Source organism: Podarcis cretensis (assembly GCF_951804945.1).
Source record: "Podarcis cretensis genome assembly, chromosome: 12".
NCBI lineage: Eukaryota > Metazoa > Chordata > Lepidosauria > Squamata > Lacertidae > Podarcis > Podarcis cretensis.
In genome coordinates, this window is record NC_137181.1 from 59,307,948 (window position 1) to 59,333,736 (window position 25,789).

The 25,789-nt window shown below is 44.3% G+C and overlaps 1 protein-coding gene across 4 annotated transcripts in view; it reads right to left on the reverse strand.

The window, feature by feature from the left end:
* GLI3 (GLI family zinc finger 3) overlaps nt 1–18,044 on the reverse strand; it is a 260,995-nt gene extending 242,951 nt beyond the window's left edge. For 2 of the 4 annotated variants that reach the window (XM_079947518.1, XM_079947515.1), the window contains exon 1: nt 17,937–18,044. The gene's annotated coding sequence lies outside the window, so the exon portion shown is untranslated. Of the gene's footprint in view, nt 1–17,310; nt 17,381–17,635; nt 17,657–17,936 lie in introns of those variants that run through there. The other 2 variants (XM_079947517.1, XM_079947516.1) reach the window with 2 other exon arrangements.
* Between the last annotated feature and the right edge of the window lie 7,745 nt (nt 18,045–25,789).

Below are 25,789 nucleotides of genomic sequence, written 5' to 3' on the forward strand. Positions count from 1 at the left end.
CCCTCTCCTTCATCCAGAGCTTCAGTGCTGCCTTGTTAACCCGGGTAAATGGCGGGGAGGTGTTCTCTGACGACTCCAGAGCTCCATGGGGGATGGAGAGAGAGGCGGTGAAGCACAGCTTGGGATCCTTGTGCTCAAATCATACTCCCAAAAAGAATTTCAAATTCCATGTTCAATTTCATTATGAAAAGGTGTGATGAAGCTACTTGATTTGCTAAACACATTCTGATCATCACGTCTAGATTTCAAAGAATTCAAAATGTTTAAATGAATGCAAAATTTTAAAGGGGCAAAAAGGATCCATGGGGCAGCAGGATAGGGAGCAATGTAGGGGTGTTTTGTTTTGTTTTGGTTAAAGCCCCTTAATACACACACCCTGCAGTCACTGGGAGACCTGTTCAAAGTCCTCTCTTTGATGAGCTCTCAAAGGATATCATTACCTGCCGTGGAAGCTGTCGTCTCCCTCCAAAAAACAACAACAACAACAAAAGGGGCTGCAGAAAACTCTTGACATTCCCCAGATACAACTGAGTGTGAACACACCTAAGGAGCAACTCATAAAGTTTTCTGCCCTGGAAGTAAAAAATGTTTATCCTAAAGCAAGAATGTCAGAAACTGCTCAATGAAGGAGCACGATAGATCTTACTTTATCCATAGCTACTCTTACCCTGAACCCAAGAAAGAGCAAAGGGTACTTATCCTCGCAACACTCCACCATTGAAAAGAGAGGGACTTTAACATATTTCAGCATCTCAGTGCTCACACCAATGAACATGCCCTAACCCTGATCCAGACTGCTAGAAGGATCTGGAAAACCTGTTGTATTATTGTCCATCCTGCACCAATTTAAACGCAAACAGCGAATCTATTCTTTTCAGTAATGGCATACTGGACAACTATTCTATAATTCTGTGTTGTCAAGACCAACTTCTCCAAATCCAGCATGTGAAATGGCAGACTTTCCTCTGCATGGTGTTTTAGTGCTGATTTGCATGTATTTGCATGAAAGTGCAACAACAACCAGAAGCATCTACTATCCCAAAGCTCAGAGTGTTCACTTCCAGAGACCCAAGTCAAGGGGCTGAATGTGAAGAATGGCAAATATTTAGCAACTCACACTAACCAAAAAATGACAAGGCATCCAAAAGCCTTCCTAAAAGACAAAATAGGGTAAAAACAGAGACAATGATGATACCAGAAAAGCAGGAATGATTGGAACACATACGTATCAGGATAATAGATATCTGAACAATCCTCCTCTTAAATGACTGTAGTAGTAAGTCTATCTGTTTTTCAAGGCTGCTGAAGTAACGATTATTTACATAACAATTAAGGAACCAAAAGCAAAGGTATTTACCCCCCCCCCATAACACATAATCTATCAGATTTGGCAGAATGATGGTGGGGAGGAAGATGACATTGCTTCTCTTCACATTTGAAATTTCGAATCAGCACCTCCCTGATACTTCTTTCCTTCTTTCAATGCTACACATGCATCTTTCAGAGTTAACCTTGCTTTTATTATTATTTTTAGATTTTTAAACAAAATTATCAACACAAGCACATATAAAATACAATAAAAATGATTTGTGTAATAAATGAGAATAAAAGCAAAAAAATAAAACGCAAATACAGAGGGAAAGAAAAAACAGAGAACAGCTGGGGGGAAATTCTGTATTCAATTGTCACATATGATAAGAAAAAGTTGAGAATTTATTGAGAACTGAATCCGAACCGTTATTTCAAAGACTGGGGCGCTAGGGTTTTAAGTTACTGTCCCTTGCCTACATATGCATGAGAATGATGGCAGCCAGGAGAAAAACGCACAACCCTGAACTTTCATAGGTAAAACAGAGGGATAAACATTCCTCTGTGAAAGCAAACAGTCATGGTCTTTTCCCATTCAACCATGCCTGATTCTTTTGCGATTTTCCCGCAGGCTTGAGCCCATTCAGCAAATTAATCTGAGCCCCACTTTCAAGCTAATCCCTCTCAGGCCAGCAACCTGCCTGCAGGTGCACCTCTGCTTCTCAAAGCGTCAACATGCAAGCTTGCACCACTTTGTGGTTACTGGAATGATGATACAGGCAAGTTGTCAGACCACGATCTCTGAAAAAAGGAAAATGGGTGACTCATTTGAATGGATGCAATAAATAATAAATAATGCAAAAAATGCTACTTGTTACATCTGTGTATTAATATACAGTTAAGGCATTTCATTCTGCACGCATCTGTAAGTTGTACTTTCAGGGATCCACAAATTTTGGCTTAAGGTGTCCATCGTTGACTCTGACCCTCTCCTATGGAGAATGTGTGTGGTAGCTTTAGAGGTTCTCCAAGTGCAGCAATGGGGCAAGCTACTGCCCTCCTCCCTAGCTCCAAGCTACATGAAAGGGGTGGTGTGGCAAGCTACTGGGACCTAGACACCCGACCTCTTGATCCCTGTCCCGTGTGGCTTATTGCATCAGGCAGAGGGGCTTTGAGTGACTGGGCCCAGAGAAAGTGTAAGACTTCCTTGCATGGGGGGGGGGGGGTGAGATCACTCCTAAAGTAAGCAGTCCTGGACTGCTGGGACAGGAGTAACTACTAACCACTTGCAAATTGGGGGGAAGATGGTAGCCAGATGTGGTGGGGCAGCTGCAAGCATTCTTGGACAACTCTGATTATTTAAATCCATTCCAACTGGGGTTCAGTCCTGCCCATGGAACTGAGTCACCCCTGGTTGACCAGATGGGTGCTCTTTACACCAAGAAGGACCATGGCAGTGCATTCCTGCTCTCTCCATACCTTTCAATACCACTGACCACGGTATCCTCCAGGACAAATGGAATGGGAATTGGCACTCTGCTACAGTGGTTCCGGTCCTCCCTATGAGACCGAGTCCAGAGAGTAACATTGGGAGAGTGCTTTTCAACCCCCTGGCAGTTAGGCTATGCAGTGCTGTGGAGCACTGTTTCATCCCTAATGCTATTTAACATCTATTTGAAGCCATGGGGAGCAGACACTAGGAGTCTGGGGACAAAGTGCCACCAGTACACTGGTGACACTCAGCTCTGTTTCTCCATAACATCTAAACCAGGAAAGGCCAAGTGGGGCCTGGACCAGTGTCTGGATGAAGAGTTGGGATAGATGAGAGAAAAGAAGCTGAGCTTGAATCCTGTCAAGACAGAGACCCTGTGGATCAGTGGTTCCCATGGCCTTTAAACTGGTCCAATGCCTGCCCTAGACAGCACTGCACTTCCCTTGAAAGAGAAGATGCGATGTCTGGGGTGGGACTGCTGGTATATAGCTTGGGAGGGGTTTACTTGCAGGATCACTTTACCCCATGTGTGCCCACTCAACCACTTCAATCTGCAAAACTGGCACTGTTTGAGGTGCCACATACTACTCAGGCCACAGATGTAAGAAAATGATCTTAGTGTGGCAGCCCCTACACATTGGAACTCCCTGTCTGTCGGCTCTTTTTGGCACCCACTGAAAAGGTTTCTGCTTAGGGCAAGCCTATCCAGATACATGGATGCTAATATATTAAAATCTTAGTTACTGTTGATTTTAATGAATGCTGAATGTTTTTAATTGCCATCTGTTTTTAGTTATAATTTTAATATTTTTGTAAACCGCTCAGAGCTTTTACTACTAGCAAGTGGTATATAAATTTTGTTAAATAAAAAAAAATGCACATGGGTAAATAAAGCATGAATTTTGTGTATTCAGAAATGCAGAAGAAAGCTGCCAAGGAGCCATGCCTACTCTTCCTCCTTTTGCACTTTTAGAAACAAGTCTTGGCAAAATGCTGTGACCACACCTGGAATGAGGGATTGCTACCATTGAGAATATGTGCAAGCGTTCCTTTTGTATGCAATCCCAGAAGCACAAAACATGATTTCATTTACAGAACTTCTTAGTACTGTATACAGAGTCATTTTCAGGCAAAAAGAGAGAGAAAACTCCATGTTATGTAAGTTCAAATGGCTAGCTAATGCACCTGCTATGGTGCACAAACAGGAGGGCAGGTATCTTTTTTCTTATGACACTTCAGCAGTTCTTGTGAGAAATGAGCCATGTGAACTATACATTCTCCATCAGCTGCTTGGACCAGTAAGAACGGTCTTGGCCTGAAGCATTCAGAAGTTGGCAAATTTCAGGAGTGCAGAAAAATGCAAGCCATCTGGCCAACCTCTAAGCTTAGATGAAATCCATCCCCTTTACTGATCTTCACTGACCCTACAAGGTTTCCAAGTAAGAAGGGCATTAAAAAATTCTTTTGAAGCACACTTTTCTGCATCTGTTGGTTTATTGTCCTTGCCCTTTTAACCGATCGCCTTCTTTCAAATTCCGATCTCCGTTTCCATTTGATGCCTTTGGAATTGTATTTCATTCATTAACAAGTGGTTTGCATCCACTGAGAAGAGCTGTCTGAAGCAACAGTGCTGCAGCATTCATCATCATTACATCAGCAGTAGGGAAAGTTTATGCTGATTGCTATCAGCATCTAGAGTGCCCTGATCAGTGTGCAAGCAAAGAAAGGATGTTTAATTTTTTCAGAAATGACTCTGGGTATTTGGGGTGTTCATATGCACCACTTTGATCTATGCTAGTGGAGGCAATCTCCAGGGATCTGTCTCAACAGAGCAAAACCATGTAAAAGTGAAAAGACACAAGGGGTAGCATGTAGAACAATCAGAAAATTACAGCTTCTTTCAAGCATAAAGCGTCCTTTATCAGTTGTATCAAAATTTGCTACTCCATTCCTTGGGAATATTTAAGAATAAAGAAAGCTCCGTCGTTATCAGATCCATTCAGAACGCACACAAGACAATTTAAAACAAGTGCTATTTTATTTAGATTCATACAAGCTTGCGCTGGGCATGTTTAAAACCCAAAGCCCTCGAAAACATTTAACAATAATTTGTGCAGATCCACAGTGACATTTTCCTGAGAAGCAGAGGATGGTCCATAAACTATGACACAAGTTTAAAGACATTGAAAGTCCTCTGCTATGTGCCGGTCACAACTTATCACTCCAGGACAAAGCTTGCCAAGCCTGCAAATAAAAATGTGTCACAGACACCACAAAGATTTTTAACTCCATTTATTAGGTGAAAACAGCAAGCTTTATCAACAAATACATTCACTTAAAGAGAGAAACATTTGTATACTTTCCTTAGCAATTTGGGTATTTTCAAAATGTCGCACTATCCCCATGAGGCCAGTATGTGTGTGCTGCAATGCATACAACTAAAGTAGGGTGCTGAATGGAGGAGGGAAAAGCAGATCAAGCACAGAAGGAAGCAGGGCACAAAGAGAACAGAGATGGAAGATTGTCTATTTTATCCCAAGAGAAAGCTAAACTGGATATGAAAAGGAAAAAGTGACTGGCACAATGGCCTGGCCTGCATGACATGCTACATCAAAGCATGGCTTGTGGTGCAAAGATGCATGCTTCAGGAGAGACTGCAGCTGCTTTGCTGCTCCCAGTCATTCTGCTGAGCCCAAGCTACGGCTTGACTTAGCAAGACTTCCACACCTGAGCTCATGGTTTGACGCTCTCGAGAATAACCACGAGCTGCAACCAAAGTATGCCCTAAGGTTTACAGCTCATGGTTTTTCTGGGAGAGCTAAACCATGAGCCCAAGTTCAGGCAACTTGCCAAGCCAAACTATGGCTTAGCTCAGCACAGCAGTGGAACAAACGGAAAGGAACAAAACAGCCATGTGCTCACAAATTTGCACAAAGACATTGTTGGGATTAGCATGATATGCAAACCAAACCAATGAACAGCTCCTTACCCTGGAGAAAGCAGCAGGTGAAGCTGCTGTATGCCGAGTCAAGCTAGTGCTCCACCTAGTCCTATATGCAGTGCCCCTTGCCAAGGTTTCATGCAGATTCCAGTCTTGCAGCCTGAGATCCTTTAACTGGAGATGCTATGGATTAAACCTAGAAGCTTCTAAAGAGAGCCAGGCTTGAAGAAGATCAAGGAGACCAGGGTTCAAATCAAAGCCCACTAATTATTCTCATTGGGCAACCCTGGACCAGTCACTACTTCTCAGCCAAATCTACTAGAACGAGTTCTTGTGAAGATAAAAGGGGGGCAAGGACCCCATAGCTCCTCAGGGTAAGAAAGGGCAGCAGGTGCAGCGAATGAATGAACGAACAGAGCATGTTCTACCACTGAACTTTAAGACCTCCCCCCCAAGCACCCTGAAGAGGAACATTGCATTTCAGCTAAAAACTCCCATCCTTCATAATACAGGTACCCCCACTCCGCTGCACAACAGTTTTTTTGAGTGAAAACTAGGGATAATGCATTTTTCCTCACAGGAATAACAACTCTATCCTTGACTTCAAAGAAGAAATATTTTCCACAAACTTCCATTTCCAATATAGCATTCTTCAAATACATTTCTGCATAGGAAGCACCTCAAAGCACTCCCCGCAGAAGAATCAGGGCCAACGTTCTGACTTCTAAATACGCATTGTATTCTAAAGCACAGGTAGGTAGAAGATAGAGCTGCATCTCCTGCTAGATCTCTGGGTGATTTGCAAGTATTTTTTTACTTCAAATTGTTTAACAATAGCAACAACAAAATGACTCCCCTCCTGCTGAAATATACTGCTGAAATGAAGAAAGTGAAGGGTAACCAGGAATGGATTTGTGAGTGGAAGAATTGTGAATTCTGTTCAGTTCTGCAACTCAGAATAAATTTGGGTCTCATAATTCCTTATTTTGATGTGTAAGTCCTTTGCACCAGGCTCTAACTGGTGGACCTCAGATTCTCGTAATAAACAGATTAGATGTGCAAGCTGGTAGACTGCCCACTGTTGATTTAAGGCATGAAAATGCAAAGGCACTGTGCTCAGCTGCAACAAGCTGTAGGTCCCTGCTGACCTGACCTCATCTCCATGTAATGTGTGAAGTGGCCCTCAAAGCCTTTTAAAAAGAAAAAAGGTTCAAATCCCTGTTCAGACATGAATTAACTGGGTACCCCTGTTAAATCATCACCTTCCAGGTTCTATCAGTGTTATGGGAATAACAATGACTTACCTCACAGAGTAACTGGGAGTGATATTAGGATTACAGAGTGCTATGCGCTACTGCTTCCAGCTGCAATTAATTGCTAGATGAAAGCATTTTAGAGTCCTGTATATCTCTCTGAACCAGACAACAAACAGATGAAGATTCACACAAACACACAGAAATTCTCCCTAATTTGTATCCTATCCTATAAATCTGAACTACCACAGATGGGATTGCCCCTGATATTAATAATCTAGATTTTCTTACAATTAAAGTAAATACCCAGTGCTTCTCATTCTATTTCTTTTGGAGAATATTTTAACTTGGCTGTTAATTGTTTATTCTAAAAATTGGGTATAATTTGCTGGAATTCTTTTAGTATAATTCATCTCTCCAGAAGACGGAGAAGTGAGGCATTCCTCAGTTAGTCATTACAGAAAAGTTTTAGAAGACTTCATTAGATGGAATCACTTCTGGATTCCAGGAAACTTCTATGGACCAAATTCCAGCCTGTGCCATCTCACAAGTTCTTATTAAACAATATCCCACAGACATCAAAATAGTGGTATAAATGATTTTTAAAAAGCAGGAAAAGATGCTGTAAAGGCTACAAAAGCTGAAGCATTTGGGAATTTAACAAGGAAATAAAAAGGTAACCATGGGGAAGACATGAGAGGCTCATAAAACTACAAATGGTGTGGCAATAATAAATACCGCAACCATTTTATCCATCTTTCATGATACTAGAGCATGGGGGGAGGAGTCATGCAATGAAAGCTGACAATAAAGAATGCAATAGTTCTTCACACAACTTAGATTTCACTACACGAACATGCAGAGATGGCCAAATTCATTAACATAGACCTACCAATGGCTATTAGTAGGGACTTCCACATGCAGAGGCAGAGTAACTTTTAACAGGTGCTGGGAAACAAAACAAGGAAAAACCATCCTCCTCCTCACACTTTTATTGGTGCTGAAAGGGCCACTTCAAAAAAGAGGGTGCCACCAGCTGATCGGCCCTGTCAGCAATCCCCATTTGCCAGGGAGGAATCGGGAATGCCCTTTTAGCTCCTGGTTTGTCCTTTGCAGCCCCCTTTTTACCTGCTGCACACCTGGAACTATTTGTGACTAGCGCTGGGCCAGAGGCTCCTAGAGAAGAGAGTTGGACAGGCAGTATAAGACAAAGGTTGCCAACGCGGCACCTGTGGGCGCCCCTACGCCCCACATACAAGGCCAAAAGCGTCACCCTCTCCCTCTGAAATCAGACTGGAAAGCTTTCTGTTGCAGCTTAACTTAATGTGGCTTACAGGTAAAATAGGAACAGCTAAAAGCACAGAGGGAGGAAACAATCAATAAAAAACAATTAAACATTAACAGAATTAAAGCTCTACAAGCGTTCCCCTCCCCACACACACACTTAAGTGTGATCGACTTGCACGCAACTGCATATATGTGTGGCACCAGGAAATAAATGAAGAGCTGGAAAGTCCTTGTGACTTGTGAGGAGACACACACACACCCCAGAGTTTTAATTCTAGTTATGGATATGTTCGGATAAGGTATTTTTGGTCTGGAGAGAGGGCAGCAGAGAGGATGTTTAAAGGTGCTTATAGGGCACTCCCCGTTTACGTGATTTCACTTACATGCATGGGGGCCGGGAACATAACCCTCACATAAGTGGGAGAGGTGCCTGTATATAAATATAAAAGCTCCATTAAAAGCATACAGATAATCACAGTAAAACAGCACAGCACCTGCTCTCTCATTAAAAGCAGTCAGGTGCCAAAGCCAGTTGGAACAAGAAAGTCTTCCGTGGAAAGACAAGGAGGAGGTATCCGGTCTGGCTTCTCCAGGGAGGGAATCTGGGAGCAGCCAGCAAAAAGGCTTGGATGCAGTGAGTGTGAGTGTGTGGGTGTGGGTGTGAGGTGTCCACAACAGCTTGTCCCATCATAAAAGTACAGTGGTACCTCAGGTCGCAAACACCTCGGGTTACAAACTCCGCTAACGAGTAGTACCTCAGGTTAAGAACTTTACCTCAGGATGAGAACATAAACCATTAGCTAAAGTGGTACCTCAGGTTAAGAACAGTTTCAGGTTAAGTACGGACCTCTGGAACGAATTAAGTATGTAACCAGAGGCACCACTGTATAAATAATAAACAAACTGGCCAAGCTGACCAAATTAAAATGAGCTAATGCTCCAATTCCATTTTGCAAATAAGCCCCTAAAAGTTTGTCATACATTTTTTTACTAGCCTGCCTACTCATACATACCTATGTAAGTTTAAGATAGTGAGTGACCTTCCCTGCTTAGTTGTCTGGTGGCAGATAGTACCGTAGGCAGGCTTTCAAGTGGCTGTTTATGAGCCTAGCATAGCTCCTAACAGATGAAACTCAGCTCAGAGCAGCATCTGCTTCTAGGAAAGTCTCTTCATCTGGTTTTATAGTCTACTCGGTGCTTCTGCATTTGCTCATAGCTCACATACACTCTACTTCCACAGCACCAGAATAAAAAGAGACAGAGCCAAATACTTAATAGGAACTTTAATTTATTATTTCAAGAGCTGAAACTCAGCACTAAAATAAAAAAGTACTCTATTGCAGATTCTCATTTGAGATTCAGTTCCGTAATTCCTGCTGCAAGTAGAAATTCAACAACTGTTTGAGAACTCAGCATCCTGATATATTGTGTACATGCCACTGAAATCACTAGCAACTTGCCAACATGCAAAATGCAAGCTTGTAAGGTTGTGTGATCTGCATTCTCCTGCAAGTACAGCTGATCAGGGGAAGGCAATGAGAATCTCACAGAATTACACAGAACTGCAAAACAAAACCAGCCTAGTGGTAGTGGACTCTCCTTCAATGGAGGTTTTTAAGCAGAGGTTGGATGGGGATTCCTACACTGTGATGGACTATGTAGGACCAGTGGAACCCCTTCCAACTCTACAATTCTTGAATTAGATAGCCTTTAGATTCCTTCTGAATTACTTCTTCCAATTGTGTAACTCCTTCCAGTAAAAGAGAGCAACAAACAATATCCCATAAATTCATAAATCTTGTATCTAATCAAAGTTGGGGGGAGAAGGCAGACTGGGGAGGGAAGACACTCACTTGTCTGATCTCGTAAATTGCATTTGGCACTGATAGCACAGTGTACCTGACAACTACAGAAAACTGTTTTTGCACCTTCTAAATCATCACAAGTTTACTGAAGAATCCAGAGAAACTAGTCCAAAGCTCTGCTGCTTTGCTATCCTGTAGTATATTCATGAATTCCATTAGGAGAGAGGAAGGGGAGAGAAGAGAGAATTTGCCATAAGCATTTATACAGGGAGGAAAAGATGCACCCTATATTTCGGTAGGAAAAAGCATGGATGAAGTACATTTTTTTTATTCCAGGTCACCGTTCACATTCCCCTGTGTAACATAAGGACATGCAGAAACCCTTTGAAGACGCATGCCTTTTATTCTATGGGTCACTCAGAAGCATGAGAATATGCCCCAGAAGAGGACAATCAGCATATCTTGCTGTGCTCATAGCAAGTCTGAAGACTTCTTCAACTGATATTGTTATAAGCAATGGGAATGCTTGCGGTGAGGTTTTTTTGGTGAAAAGAGGTGACAGTGATAGAGGTCCTTTGGGGCTCTCCCCCAGCCCCACAACAATAAATAAAACACAATACCAGCAGTGTTGGGGGGTTTTCTCCCTTTTTTGCTTTGTGTCCTGCTTTCACCTGTTCAAACAACAACAACAACAACACTACAGCTGTAGGTTGGCACAGATACTCCCTTTTCCTATGCTGCTAACTGCCGAATCCCAGTGGCACAAGGACTTTATCATGGCTTGTTTTCCATTCCCAGTGATGTATTGTTTTATGGCATCAATCCCAATTGCAATGAAATTTAAATCTATCAGCGTCATGCAATGGAGCTGAATGAAGAATATAGCCACAAAAAGTAGTCTCTGGCATTCAGCGGCAATTTTAATACTATATGCATGAGCACTTATCATTTCAATTTGGGTCATTTAAATAAAAGGCCCCAACACCCCACCTTTTACCAATCAAGATGTTAAGCAAAGGCTTCTTGGAAGATCTTGTTAAGAGTCGTGGGGTTCAACTCCAGGAATTCTGTCTTTCACATTCTAAGCAAAGCCAGATGTTTCACCTTTCTAGTAAAAAGAATGACAAGCTTCATGCCCCAAGAAGAACTCCAATTGTAAATATGCACACTTTATAAAGCCCTTCCTTCCAACTTTTAAACTTCATTTCAGGCTTTGCCCTTGTGTCTTGTTGTAAAACAGGTATCAGAACATTTTACCTTTCCCCCCCCTCTTCCTGCAATGCCAGGGGAGGAGGAACTAGAAAGCAGCTCTGTTTTGCTGCAACAGAAGGTACTTTTGAATCCGCTCCCCAAGAATCACAAAATTCCATCTTCTCCTTCCAAGAATGCACATTTGTGAAAAACCTTACACATTTGAAAAGGTCAAGCCACACCATCCTACATGGCCAAGTTCATTACTGATTAAGTTAGGAAGGGTGCATAGGAGTGCAGAATAAACCCAAGCGATTTACATCACAGAAATGGCACTAACTTCCAAGCAAGGGCATGGAAGGGCTGTGGTCTTAAGAAGACTCATTACTGCACCAAGTTCAACTTACTTTTGAGTAAGCATGTAGGCTAAAAACAATTACTGTTATTTTAATACTGAGACTAATTCTTAAAACAATGCTCACAATGGAATATAGTATTGAGCAATTATGAAACTCTTGAAAGAACACAGAAAGCCTCAGTTTAGCAATCTACTTGCAGTCTGAAAATAGTGTAATGGTTACGTATTGTTCATCCCATAACAACTACGTCCTTAAGAAAAATCCTAACCCTTCCCAGATCTACACACACCTCCAAGTCTCTGCAGAAAGCGAGACTCTGAAAGAAAGCAGGGGCTTAGAGAGCGAGCTGAGCGAGGAGGAGGCAGGGAGGGGACTTACCTCAAAACCTAGCCAAGTGGAAATCAGTGCAGTAATTCTGCAAGTCGGCAGAGTGCACTTTGAGAGCTAGAGTAGTGTGAAGAAGTACTGCTGGGCAGCATTGCCTGAAGGCATTGCTAATACACTGATGACTAATGACTGGGCCAGGAAGACAATGAATTTGGGGGTTGAAAACTAAGAGAAACCACGCAGTACCTTGACAAATGGGCTTTCACAATTTCATTCACTGAATAACCTTTAAGCACAAAATTGGCTCAACTTCCCTTGGGAATAACTTGACACATGTTGTTGAACAATGATATAGGTATTTTCCTTCTTTTAACAAGCCACTCTTACGCTAAATACATAAACATGATTACAACAGGGAATGAAACTTGGGAGTTAACTGTTCATCAGCTATGGGGAAACAAAAGATTTAGGATGAAAGGAACAGACAAAATTGTTCTTTCCCGATGTAGGAATAGGAAAAATATCCTTGGTTTCAAACTATGTGAATTATTACAATGGGGGGGGGGCATTGCCTGCAATGGTAGAGCAGTCTTTTTGGCAAGGGGGAGAAGATGTACAAATTTCTCAGGACCCATCAAACAGCCAGTAAGGAACAAAGATACTGAGATTTTGCCTAACCGCTGAAATTCCAACAGAAGTCTAATTTTTCGACAGACCAATCACCATTAACAAATAAATCAAGTTCCATGTAAAACTTTACAACGTTGTGCCCTCCCCCGACACGCCGGAGGACAGCAGCATCTCCCTTTAGAAAGAATGCTTTTTTGTTGCTGCTCCTTCAATGTAAATAGCCTTCCAATTTAAAAATAACAATTTGGGCTATTTTTACAGACAGAATAAAATATCTGAAGTGTCTCTAAATTAACAAGAGCCACTTACTTAGCCCAGACAGCATTGCCTTTAGCAGCTCCTAAAAACTTCAGAAAAATGAGATCTTAAAACAGGAAGCTTAGTAAGCTCATAAAACTGTTGTTGGAGCCAGGAACACATAGCATATTTAATCTGCAAACTGTGAGAGAGTCTACAATGATTTCAGCAAGATCTGAGGCATGCCCTCAAGGTTTGCTGGGATCTGGGATTAGGGAGTTGATAAGAACCTCAACTGCCCATGGACATGTTTTTCTTCTGCAGTTAAACACAAATGCAGAGAGACGTTTGACTGCTGCTTGGCGTTACTGCTCAAGTTATATAAAAGCTTTGCAGCTCCTTTTGCTGTCAATATATCAAAGTTGAAAAAAAAATCATCAAAGTGTGAAATTTCATTTAAAGTCTTTGCCAGTCTACAGCTCTATTTCACAGACCTATCAAATAAAAGTAAAGATGGGAAAATACACAGAGAAAACTTGAAAAAAAGTTTTACAGCATGCCCCCAATTTTTTATTTTGTTTATTCCATCTCCCTTTATTTTATTTTTTTAAGCTGGAACAAATCAATTCCAATGTAGACAAGCAATAGAACAGGGAGAGCAAAGGAAGGTTGAAGGTGTATGTTTTGGAAATACTGATTAAAAGGCTCTTTGAAATAATTATTAGAGCTGAGCCTTTTGTAAAACAAGAACAAAAGGTTTATTGAGTAAATTTAGCATCTCACTTCCTTACTGCAAACTGATTGAATGAAATATGTCTTGACTTCTTAAAAAAAATATCAAATAAACTGAAGAATATGAGGACCAGTCTTAGGAATGCCTTCTTCAAAGTATTTCTTTAGTTTAGGGGATTTACCACAATTGCATATATAGTAGAAAACTCTGACTTTTGAGATAATCTGCTATAGTCTAAAAGCATTAACATTCCATTACTAAGGTCTTCCTGAGGATTTCATGACTCATTGATTCACTCTTGCTCAGAGTCTGCTTCTTCTTAGTACATTACTGTCTCCTCACGCTGGAGTGCAGGCAACAATGGCCATTAAACCGTTTCCTTTCATAACTCTCTGGTCTCCCCCTTCCCAGTTTAATAAGCATCAGATGCTTTCCTCTGAAGGGAAATTGTAGAAAAGTTTTCTAAAATGCCTTTAAACATCAAATAAACACCTTTGCAAAGCGTAAAACAAGACAGTGATGCATGCTAGTAATTACAAATGATTGCAAGTAAGAAAGAGATGACTTTAGTACTCTTAAAAGTCCTATAAAAGGTAATTAATAATTACAGCAAAGAAAGTCACCATTACTCCATTGAAATCAATGAAAACTAGTTACTGCCTTCTATAGTACAAAGCTGGACCTCTCCCCACGTGAATTTTAAACTTTTAAACTTTCAAAGCAAGTGCTCTGATTGTTGTCTTTGCAGCAGAACCAGAGTTCAACATTTTGCATATAGAAAATGTTGTCTTTGTCCAAATACATCTCACCCAAATGAAAAATACCATATGAAAATAATGCAAGGTGCCTGGAACTACAAACCGATCTAACTACAAACCACTTATATTTCAAAAGACTTTGCCTTTTCTACAAACTTCTGTTTGGTGTTTGGTACAAGTTTTGCATTTTTAGTCAAGACAATATATGCAATGTCTTTTTTGGTTCAGTATTTCTTATGCAGATAAAAGCTTTAGCAAACAAAGTTTCACTGACGAACATGAGCAGTGATGTGACGTAAAATTATGAACACATGCACACATACACCCCTGAAATACAGCTACTGTACTGACTCTCTAGCTTTGATTTTTTCCTTTGAAGAATTACATTACATCATCGTTCCATCTTTCCTGATTTCCAGCACCCTGATCCTAAACATAATTGCTTCAAAGTATACTCTATCTAACTGATTTCATTGGAATTTATTTCCTAGTAAGGGTGCCTTACAAACACAGTGTAAGAAATCAAGTAAACTGCATTCTTCCACACAGACTTGCTTCATCTATAGCCCCGTTGATCTCAGTAGGACCTGCTTCTGAGCAAACATGCAGAGAATTGAAGCTGTTTTGTTCTAGCAAAAGCTAACCAACTGCCTCTTACAGCCAATTTGATGTAATTTAATGTTTGTTTTAATAAGGCTGAAAAATAGCCATCTACAAGTCATCTATCAGTATGCTGCCAGCAATATCTCGTAAATAAATTCTTGAAATACTTTATACAGTTTACACTATTGAAGTCATTCATGGTTATCCTTTTTTTAACAGATAACCTCAGCTCAGCTACAGTAAGGTGCTCAGAAGTATTTCAAATTTTCATAATTCTTTACATTTTAAACACTGCATCCTTCTTTCAAAATAATCTTTGAGATATGCAATTAATAAACTGTCAGATCCCAATTAATTTTTAATACAGAGCCTAAAGGAAACAATTATAGGCATCGATCACTAACACACCATTCCAAATTGAGAACGCAACTGCATAAATGCACTGAACAGTTAAAGGCTACTTATGAGTAATTTTAGGGTATAATCTAGACAGAGATGGCAACCCCTTCTTTCCTTCCTAATCTACTCCTTTCAAACACAAGCTTGGTTCCTCAGTGTTCATTTGCACCCAAGTATTTGTGTTGCCGTTTTGGAATCATATGGACACAGAAAAAAGCATAGAATGCCCTGATATAATTAAAAGAACCACATATTCAAAAGAGCTGGGAACAGATGAGTTTTTTTCTGTGACCCATACAAATAAAACCAAAATTGCAGGTTCAAACATCAAAATGGAAAAGGCCTGATTTTTTTTTAAAAAAAAAGTTTAATGCCTTCCAAAAAGAAGCAAGTTAACAACGTCTGCTGCCCAGCTAGCTAATGCTGACTTCTCTTAGGCCCCCTGCATGCTAACTTGCCACCTATAACTTGGCCTTAAAAAGGCTCTGCTAGGCTGGAATGGAAATGGCCCATCATTTCAAACTGAACTGGCAGCTGGAAAATGTGGAACAGCTGGCAGAGAATAGCAAGAAAATGTTTTACATAAATATCTCTACATATAAACTGGCAAAAGGCCACAAACACCAGACCCCAAGGATGGAATCAACATGATACACCAGAGGATTGAAATAATTTGGGGTAGGGGGGTTAGCTTTTTGAACCCTTTTCCCCATATGGTGCTTGCAGCCGCAAACCCCAAGTGGCAGCCCCCCTCCCAATCACAAAAGCTGCAACTGTGAACAACCCAAAAGAAGAAGGGTTGCGCTGACATAACAATACAGATACTTTCCAGGAGCCTTTTAGGGTCCCTCTGATGTGTTTACTTGCCCAAGAGTCTAATCCAAATTGCTTTGCCTGCCACTATTTACTCTGCCTCTTTTTCCAAGCTCCCTCTAGCCCTTTTCCAAGTTTGAGAAAGTTAACTGCTGGGTGTGATTCATATAGCTGTCGGGTCAAGAAGTCCTCCTTGCCATGCAGAGAATGAAGTTTGGCAGAAGCAGCCAAAATGTAAGGAAAGGAGAAATCTGCACAACAGAAAAATATTCAGATCCAGGGAGCATTTGGGTTGCACCTTGCCAGATTATTACAAAAGTGTCAGCTAACAATGGAAACTCAAGCATCTGTGCCAAAACCAGCTAACCAACCTTCAAGTTGCCACGGGACCCTTCTCTCATTCTGCAACAGTAAACTCTGAAAGTTTCGCTTTTAACTCTCAGCTTTTTTAAAACTGGAAGCTTTGCTTCCATCTTCCTTCAACAACCCCTCCCTTTTTCCCAGGACCTTCCAAGCAAATGAATCACTCCAAAAAGAGAGAGAGAAGAGATTAAAAAGGCAGCCTTCCTAACACTACAAATAACAGCAGAAGGTTGTGTACAGTACCACATCCGATCGCTTGCTTGCACCCTTCCAGATGTGGCAAACTTCCAGCCACCGCAGAAACTGCTGGCAAGAAAGTCAACGCTATTTCCACCCCGCGCTCTCTTTCCCTCCCGCCCCTTGGAAGAGGCCAAGCAGCTGCTGGGAGCCTGCAAAATGTGCAGCAGTGCAACTGAGCTGCGGGACGGGAAGCCTCCCGGTGCTCTCCGAGTCAAGAGCGCGCGAAGGGGGCGCGGAGAGGCCCACGCGCCGCGCGCTTTTGGCGCCTCCGCCAGCCCGAGCCGAGCCGGGCTTGCTCCGGGACAAGCCCCTGCAAGCGCGCCCTGCCTTGGCAGCCTGGCCAGCCAGCTCCACTTCCCCCCGACCTCTCCATCCCGCCGGACTCGGAGGGATCGAGGGCGCAAAAGGGAAGCTCTGCTCCCTCCCTCCCTCCCTCCCTCCCAGCCCCACTCCAACTTTCTTTTCCGCGCGGCCAGCGCACTGCAAGTTAAACAAAGAACTTTCCCCTCCGCTCTCTCTTTTGACGCGCGCGCATCCAGCCACCCGCCCGAAAAGCGCCGGGACTGCTTACCTGTCGCCGCCGCCGCTTCGGCCGGGGTGGGGAGCAGCCCGCGAGTGCCCCATAGGCGAAGATCGGGGCCAACTTAGCAGCGCCGCTCCCCGAGGATGAATGGGGGCATTGGGCTTCTGTTTGGGAGGGGCGGGCCGGGCAGGGGGAGGAGCGGGAGGGCGCGGGGCTGCCTGCTCTTTTACGCGCCCGGCGCTCGCCCTCCCGTTCGGGGGTTGCCTTCAGCCCCGCGCGCGCGCGCGCTTCTCTTTCTCCGCCGAGACCTTCCAGCGGTTCCTCGGCGCCCCCGCCACCCCCCCCCGCTGTAATCCGATCCCTTCTGACTCACGGAGGAGCCCGGAGTGACATTTCTCCCGGTTCGACAACAACCACCGAAACCACCCCGACAAAAGGAGGACAGTCCGCCGCCAAGTCGCAAATCCCCAACTTGCACGCAAAGGGAGGGAGAGGCGCTTCGGCCGCTGCCCCTTCCTCCTCCTCCTCCTGCTGCTGCTGCTGCTGCTCCCTTCCCTGGGGCTGCGCTTTTCTCTTCCTTCTTTCCCCCTTCTCTGATTTCGTTCCTTTCTCTGCCTCTCGGTCCAGGGAAGAAGAAGAAGGGGAAAGGAAAACATGCAACACTCCGAACTCACGTGTTCCGAAAAGTTGCCCCGAGTCTGCCGCTTCCTCTGCCTCCTCCCTTCTCTCGTCCAAGTTTTGCAGATGTTGCCGGGCTGTCCGGCTCAGCCCTCCGCCCGCTCGCCCGCCCGCCTCCCTCCTCTCCTCTCCTTCCCTCTCTCCTTCTCCTCCCCCTCGGGGTGTTCGGGGGGAGGCGATCTGCCGGGAGAAAGACAGACAGACAGACAGACACCCGCCCCGCGATCCTGCTGGAGCGCCCGCTGGCGCAACTTGCCTCTCTTTGCGCGCGCCTCTCCACGTGGAGCGGGGCTGGCACGAAAAGGGGAGCCCTGCCTTCCCCGGGGATCCTGCCGCGCTTCAGCCCGCTCAGCCAGCCTCGGCGACGGGAGGGCCTCTCGGCCTTCAAGGCGACCAGAGCGAAGCAGCCCGGCCGAGGATGCCAAAGCCTCAAGCAAACAAGAAGGGCGCGCGCGGCGCTGAGGCCCCAGGCGAGCTGCCCGCCCGGGAGAGGCCCGTGGCCCCCTCAGAGGCCGCTCCCAAGCGGGGTGCCCTCGGGGTGCCGCCTTCCCTTTCCCGGCCCAGAGGTGCCCCGTATCGCAGACAAACCCTCCCGGCTCCCACCTTTATGTTAAAGGAATGTCCATCAGAGGTGTTTAAAAAACACAGCAAGAAAGTTCGTGGGGATTCTCAAGATAGATAAGGACCTGCGGTGCGCGGCTCGTCCCCCCCGCTTTACCTTTGTGCTTATCTTCGGGCATTTCTCATTATATACAAATATGTGGAGCTGAATTCAATTCCACACTCTCTCTTTTTGGACACTTGAATCTGTGCAGGCTTTGGCACGCCCGCTCTTCGGGAGCCAGCTTCTCCCACTGCTTTCTAAAGGCACGGCTGGCCTGGTTCTCCCCACCTTCACCACAAAATTCTGCAGTGAGGTGGAGAGTTCAGGTGACAATGGCAGTGCAAGCACCCAAGGGAAGTCCGAATTTAACTCAGGGACCATTTTATTCTCCATGGGAGATTTGACATCGCACCAGGTTCAAAGCTGTGCCTTTGGGGGCCTGGGCAGAAGAGCATTCAAGGCACAGAAGCAGGCAGAGTGGGGGTCACATTAGGCAACACACATCTAATAAGCACCCCAGTGGGCTCTCCATTAATCCAGGTGTGCTACATCCATGGGTGTATGGACTGTTAGGGGAAGGGTAGTACCCCACCAGAGGGGAACTAACAGCCATGCTCCTCTGGGGTAGTTTGTCAACCTATGCTCCCCACCCTGAATTCAGCTGTCCCCCAGAAACTGTCAGCTTGCAGCAGCTGCTACACCTTGAGAAGGGCTCCCAATGGCCGGCTAATCCAGGTGAGGGTAGCGGAAGGGTCTCAAGCCCTCGGTGAGTTAAGGCCTTTCCATGCATGTATCCGGCATACTGAGTGGACAAGCCCAATAGTGGCCCCAACAGTCAAGAAGGTGGTTTCTGCACGTGCTGCAGAGGGAAGTGAGGGGCAGATGGGGCTCAAAAACCTGAGAAGGGGGCCCATCTCGGAGAAAGAAAAGTCTGACCCTAAACCTCCACTGCTTTGAGGTTCGGGAGAAGAAAGGGCTAAGGAGTAAACCAGGGGGCAGCAAACGTTTTCAGCAGGGGGCCGGTCCACTCTCCCTCAGACCTCGTGGGGGGCCGGACTATTTTTTGGGGGGGGGGGATGAACGAATTCCTATGCCCCACAAATAACCCAGAGATGCATTTTAAATAAAAGGACACATTCTACTCATGTAAAAACACGCTGATTCCCAGACCATCCGTGGGCCGGATTGAGAAGGCGATTGGGCCGGATCCGGCCCCCAGGCCTTAGTTTGCCTACCCATGGAGTAAATACTACATAAATCCATAGTGGAGTCCCTAAGAGGGTTGGATGGCGCCTTGTACGCCTCCTTCTGGCAACTCCTGCAGCCAAGCTGGTGCCAAACGTCTTGCTCTGCCTCCCTTTGGACCACATCAGTGAGGCTGAGACGCTTGTCGTCTGGGCAGCCCAGTTTGACTTCATGCCCGGAGCTGCACTCTCAAGACAGATGGATGCCAACTATACATCCATATATTTACTATTTGTTCCACAAGCTTTATTTACCACTTGATTGCAATGAAATCTCAAAGCAGTTAACAAAGATATAAGCTACAGTCAGGTTGTTTCAGCCAAAATAAAAGCACATAGGAAGTATTCTCTGCTTTGCCTGGCAGTGGCTCTCCAGGTTCTCAGGCAGTTGTCTTTCCAGTCACCTGGTACCTGGCACTTTTACCTCTGGCAAGTACGCTACGTTGCCCCCACAATTGAGGGGCCGGGGCCGTGCGCTGTTCCACAATGGCTGAAGTGGGAATCAGGTGGTTGCAGGGAAGGGCCCATTCTGAATCACCCCGAGTGGATGCAGAGCCCAGGTGTATATAGGCAGCCCCCCGTTTTCACTCGTTTGATATGTGCACAACTGTATACGCGTATCACACCAAACCCAGAAGTGACTTGGAAACATCATAAAGAGATCACTGAAATGCCACTAAAAGGGCAGAACGGGGTGTTTGCAGGCTTTTTCAATTGGTTTCAATTACTGCCACTTCACCAACATGCGTAATTCCTTGGAACATAACCCCACGTGAACAGAGGGGTGTCTGTAAGATGTTGCCACAGAATCATTATGGGTAGTGATATCAGACTCAAAGAGTAATTTAGTTCAGGGCACATGCTATCTTTCCCCTGGTCAAAATGATTCTGGAGACCTTGAGATGAAGAATGAAATCATGGAAGCATCCAAAAGAGTTAATGTAATAATGTGCCACTTCAACTACACTCAGACTGGCTACGTATGTGTTCCAGTCATGACAAAGAAGTAAAATTTCTAGTTACAGGTAGGTAGCTGTGTTGGTTGGCCGTAGTCGAAACAAAATTTTTTTAAAAATCCTTCCGGTAGCGCCATAGAGACCAACTAAGTTTGTTATTGGTATGAGCTTTTGTGTGCATGCACACTTTGGTATCTGAAGAAGTGTGCATGCACACGAAAGCTCATACCAATAATAAAATTTCTAGACACCCTAAATGACTTTGCCCTAGAATAGTTGGTCATGCAACTGACCAGCTGGGTGGCAACCCTGGACTTAAACTTGACTACCGTATGGAACCTTGTGCAAGATTGTTTGACCAACTGGGAGCAGTGACCAAAGTATTATTGAATTAAAAGTGCATGTAAATGGCAGCACATGGGACCTGGCAACCCAGCATAACTTTATAAAGCGTGGTATAAATCAAACGGTGTTTTAATGGCTTGTTTTCCTTCTGCCACGTTTAGGCTGGTTCAGCTGGCAGGGGTCCTGCTTCAGAAGGGAGCTTGATTTAAACCAACATAAATTATGCTGACTTTCATAAGTGTGGTGTAGTGGTTAAGAGCGGTAGTCTCGTAATCTGGGGAACCAGGCTTGCTTCCCCGCTCCTCCACATGCAGCTGCTGGGTGACCTTGGGCTAGTCACACTTCTCTGAAGTCTCTCGGCCCCACTCACCTCACAGAGTGTTTGTTGTGGGGGAAGAAGGGAAAGGAGAATGTGAGCCGCTTTGAGACTCCTGAAGGGGAGTGATAAAGCGGGATATCAAATCCAAACTCTTCTTCTTCTTTCAATATTTAGGATTATTCCCTTATATTGTAAATGCATCAGGATAGACATGTCATTTTTGCATATGTTATTCTCTAAAGCAGAAGTTTCCAAACTTATTTGGCCTACCACCCCCTTTTCAGAAAAAAAGGTTACTCAGCACCCCCCTGGAAATCTACCTTCTTTTATTTGGAAAATAATCACTACAACTTTAACTCTATGGCACATTAGTAAGGGTTATTACACAACAGATGGAACATGTACAAATGGTTTTTCAAAACTGGACGAGGAGGTGGACTAGGCCCTGAGATTAAAAACCCAAGGGGTGGACCAGAGTGAAGCTGGGCTGGCTCAGTCCGATACACCCCAAGGGCATGGTTGGTGCTGCAGCCCGCCTGGCAATGGCCAAATAGGCAGGTAAGCAAGCTACAATCCAAATATTATTACATAAATAGGGTTTCTTTTCCATCACCAGGGAAACGACTTGGTTTCTCAGAGGTGGTGCAAGCTTCATGGAATAATGAGGTTCTTACCCATCTGTACAAGAGAAATGGTGATGACAAGATTATAAATCTTGTTCCTTCACAATGAGTTTTTGTGTACTTGCTACCATATTAAAGAAATCAAGTGAGTACAGTAGATTCAACTTGCCCTTTAATATCCTCTCCTGAACTGTATCTGGCCCCTCTATAATAATATCTGCTGAATTTAATCTTATTTTTACATTCCTATTATTCCTATTATTCCTTTTTCTAACCTAACCTATAACTTGTGGCTCAGTGGGTTCTGCCTGCATACAAAAATCTGACCTCCTACCTCTACCTCTGTGATCTACAAGGATAGGTGAATCCAAGAAACCACCATTACTTATACCTTTTGACTACAAATACTTGTCCAAAGGAAAATGGATGAATAAATCCCCAAACCAGCAAAATAAATTTAGCACCCCTTCAACTCACTTTTGCGCATCATTGTGCGCATCAGTACAACTGGATGTGTTTTCTGTTAGATCACTGTCTGTCCAAACCAGCAGGCAGGGAGAGGGCATGGATTGCATTCACACGGCTTATGTTTTAAGTTGGATCCTGGGGGAAAGGCATCAAAATGCAGCATTTCCCAAGAAACTAAAGGATATATGGATTGAGGATAGCATTGTGAGTACACAGCTTCGGAAACCAGTGGAAGGAGTACACCAGATGCAGAATAATGTGTACACAGCCTTAGTTCCACACAGAAAGCCTCATAACTAGGGATGCAAGCACTAATTAATAGAACGGTCAACTAAAGCTTTGCAAAGCAGCAAATCTTAATCTGTGGGTTTGTAAATTAAAAGCATAATAGATTGAAAAAGAAAATATAAAGATGACCTTTCCTTCTAACAGTAATCAATATTTTTGTTTATTACATTGTTAAGTTATTTTATACTTCATTAAGTACCTGAAATATTAGGGACGCAGGTGGCGCTGTGGGTTAAAGCCTCAGCGCCTAGGGCTTGCCGATCGAAAGGTCGGCGGTTCGAATCCCTGCGGCGGGGTGCGCTCCCGCTGCTCGGTCCCAGCGCCTGCCAACCTAGCAGTTCGAAAGCACCTCCGGGTGCAAGTAGATAAATAGGGACCGCTTACCAGCGGGAAGGTAAACGGCTTTTCCGTGTGCGGCTCTGGCTCGCCAGAGCAGCGATGTCACGCTGGCCACGTGACCCGGAAGTGTCTCCGGACAGCGCTGGCCCCTGGCCTCTTAAGTGAGATGGGTGCACAACCCCAGAGTCTGTCAAGACTGGCCCGTATGGGCAGGGGTACCTTTACCTTTTTAAGTACCTGAAATAGGCACTTTTGATAATATGCTAATATTATGTTTGCATGTGGGCATTTATTTAACTTTAATTTGTTAAAAATTGGAAGGTTGTTATATTAAATATCCTGTCTGGATCATATTTAATGAATGACATTTATAATGATAATTAAATATTATTCTGCTAGTCACTACAGGAATATGTAATGCTGAGTTAGGTTAATTATTGGTCTGAGTGAACATGGCGACTCTCACATTCTTTTATTGCAGTTGCCTCTTTAACAAGTGACTTGCGGTATTCTGTAGTTTCTTTAATTTCCAACTATGTTTATGAAACATAGCCCATAAAAAAATAATACTGTGGCAATCTAAGCTCAAGTGTTGCCAATTCTTAGGCCCATCATAAAAGCACAGTTGCTTTCAAACAAACTTTGAAAACTGGCCACCCAGCATATTACAAATAGGCCCACACGCCCGGGCAGTGGGATAGGAAGAATCTCTGCCACATCCTTCAAATACAATTTCCTCCTTTCTTCTATGAGCTTGGAATTATATTGTGCATGAGCCTCTGCAAGCTAACTCATATTCACTTTGTATCTGGGTGAAGCACCCAAACAGTATCAGATTAATCCAGTATGATATAAAGCTGGGTCAGTATCACCCATGTGCTGGAACTAAACAAACTATGCATTGTCCCTAATTTTCTGACTGGACACAAAACGAGTTGAATAACTTGGTTTTCTAAAACTGATTTCTCAGTGGCAACGGTGACTGGGGGAGTCAGGGATTAGGGTTGCCGGACATGTCCTCTTTTGGGGGGCCAGCATGCCTGTGCAGGAGGATTTTTGCATTTTATCGAAGTGTCCAGGTTTGGGTTTTTTAATTTTATTTTAGTGTTTTTTATTGGGTGGGGGTGTTTCCAAGAGCCGCCAGGCCTTGCATGGCCTCCCTTTGCTGATAGGGGCGCAGCTGAGCCACCAATCAAAGCTAGTGGAAGCTATTAAACAAAGCAACACCACTGTTGACTATGCTACCACTCAGTGGATTTGTAACTGGTTGACTGACCGAACCCAAAGGGTGCTCATCAATGGTTCCTCTTCGTCCTGGAGAAGAGTGACTAGTGGGGTGCCACAGGGTTCCGTCTTGGGCCCGGTCTTATTCAACAGCTTTATCAACGACTTGGATGATGGACTCAAGGGCATCCTGATCAAATTTGCAGATGACACCAAACTGGGAGGGGTGGCTAACACCCCAGAGGACAGGATCACACTTCAAAATGGCCTTGACAGATTAGAGAACTGGGCCAAAACAAACAAGATGAATTTTAACAGGGAGAAATGTAAAGTATTGCACTTGGGCAAAAAAAATGAGAGGCACAAATACAAGATGGGTGACACCTGGCTTGAGAGCAGTACATGTGAAAACGATCTAGGAGTCTTGGTTGACCACAAGCTTGACATGAGCCAACAGTGTGACGTGGCAGCTAAAAAAGCCAATGCAATTCTGGGCTGCATCAATAGGAGTATAGCATCTAGATCAAGGGAAGTAATAGTGCCACTGTATTCTGCTCTGGTCAGACCTCACCTGGAGTACTGTGTCCAGTTCTGGGCACCACAGTTCAAGAAGGACACTGACAAACTGGAAGGTGTCCAGAGAAGGGCAACCAAAATGATCAAAGGCCTGGAAACGATGCCTTATGAGGAACGGCTAAGGGAGCTGGGCATGTTTAGCCTGGAGAAGAGGAGGTTAAGGGGTGATATGATAGCCATGTTCAAATATATAAAAGGATGTCACATAGAGGAGGGAGAAAGGTTGTTTTCTGCTGCTCCAGAGAAGCGGACACGGAGCAATGGTTCCAAACTACAAGAAAGAAGATTCCACCTAAACATTAGGAAGAACTTCCTGACGGTAAGAGCTGTTCGACAGTGGAATTTGCTGCCAAGGAGTGTGGTGGAGTCTCCTTCTTTGGAGGTCTTTAAGCAGAGGCTTGACAACCATATGTCAGGAGTGCTCTGATGGTGTTTCCTGCTTGGCAGGGGGTTGGACTCGATGGCCCTTGTGGTCTCTTCCAACTCTATGATTCTATGATTCTATGATTCTATTCCATGCACTTGAGCCTCAAGCGACTTCTTCAAAGGCAGTGTAATCTCATCCAGCGCAGGCGACTCCTCATCTATCCATTTCAGTGGCGTAGCGTGGGGGGTGCAAGGGGGCCCAGCCGCACCGGGCGCAACATCTGGGGGTTAGGGTTAGGGGGCACAAATTACTTGCCTTGCCCCGGGTGCTGACAACCCACGCTACGCCACTGATCCATTTTAGAGAACCATTCACTACAATGCCCCAGTCTTCTCTAGTAACCTTCAGCTTATTAGCTTTCACCCAGTCTATTACTGCGACAAGATGTCAAACTAATACAGTATTCCCCAAAGTGGGCAATACTGCCCCCCCCGGG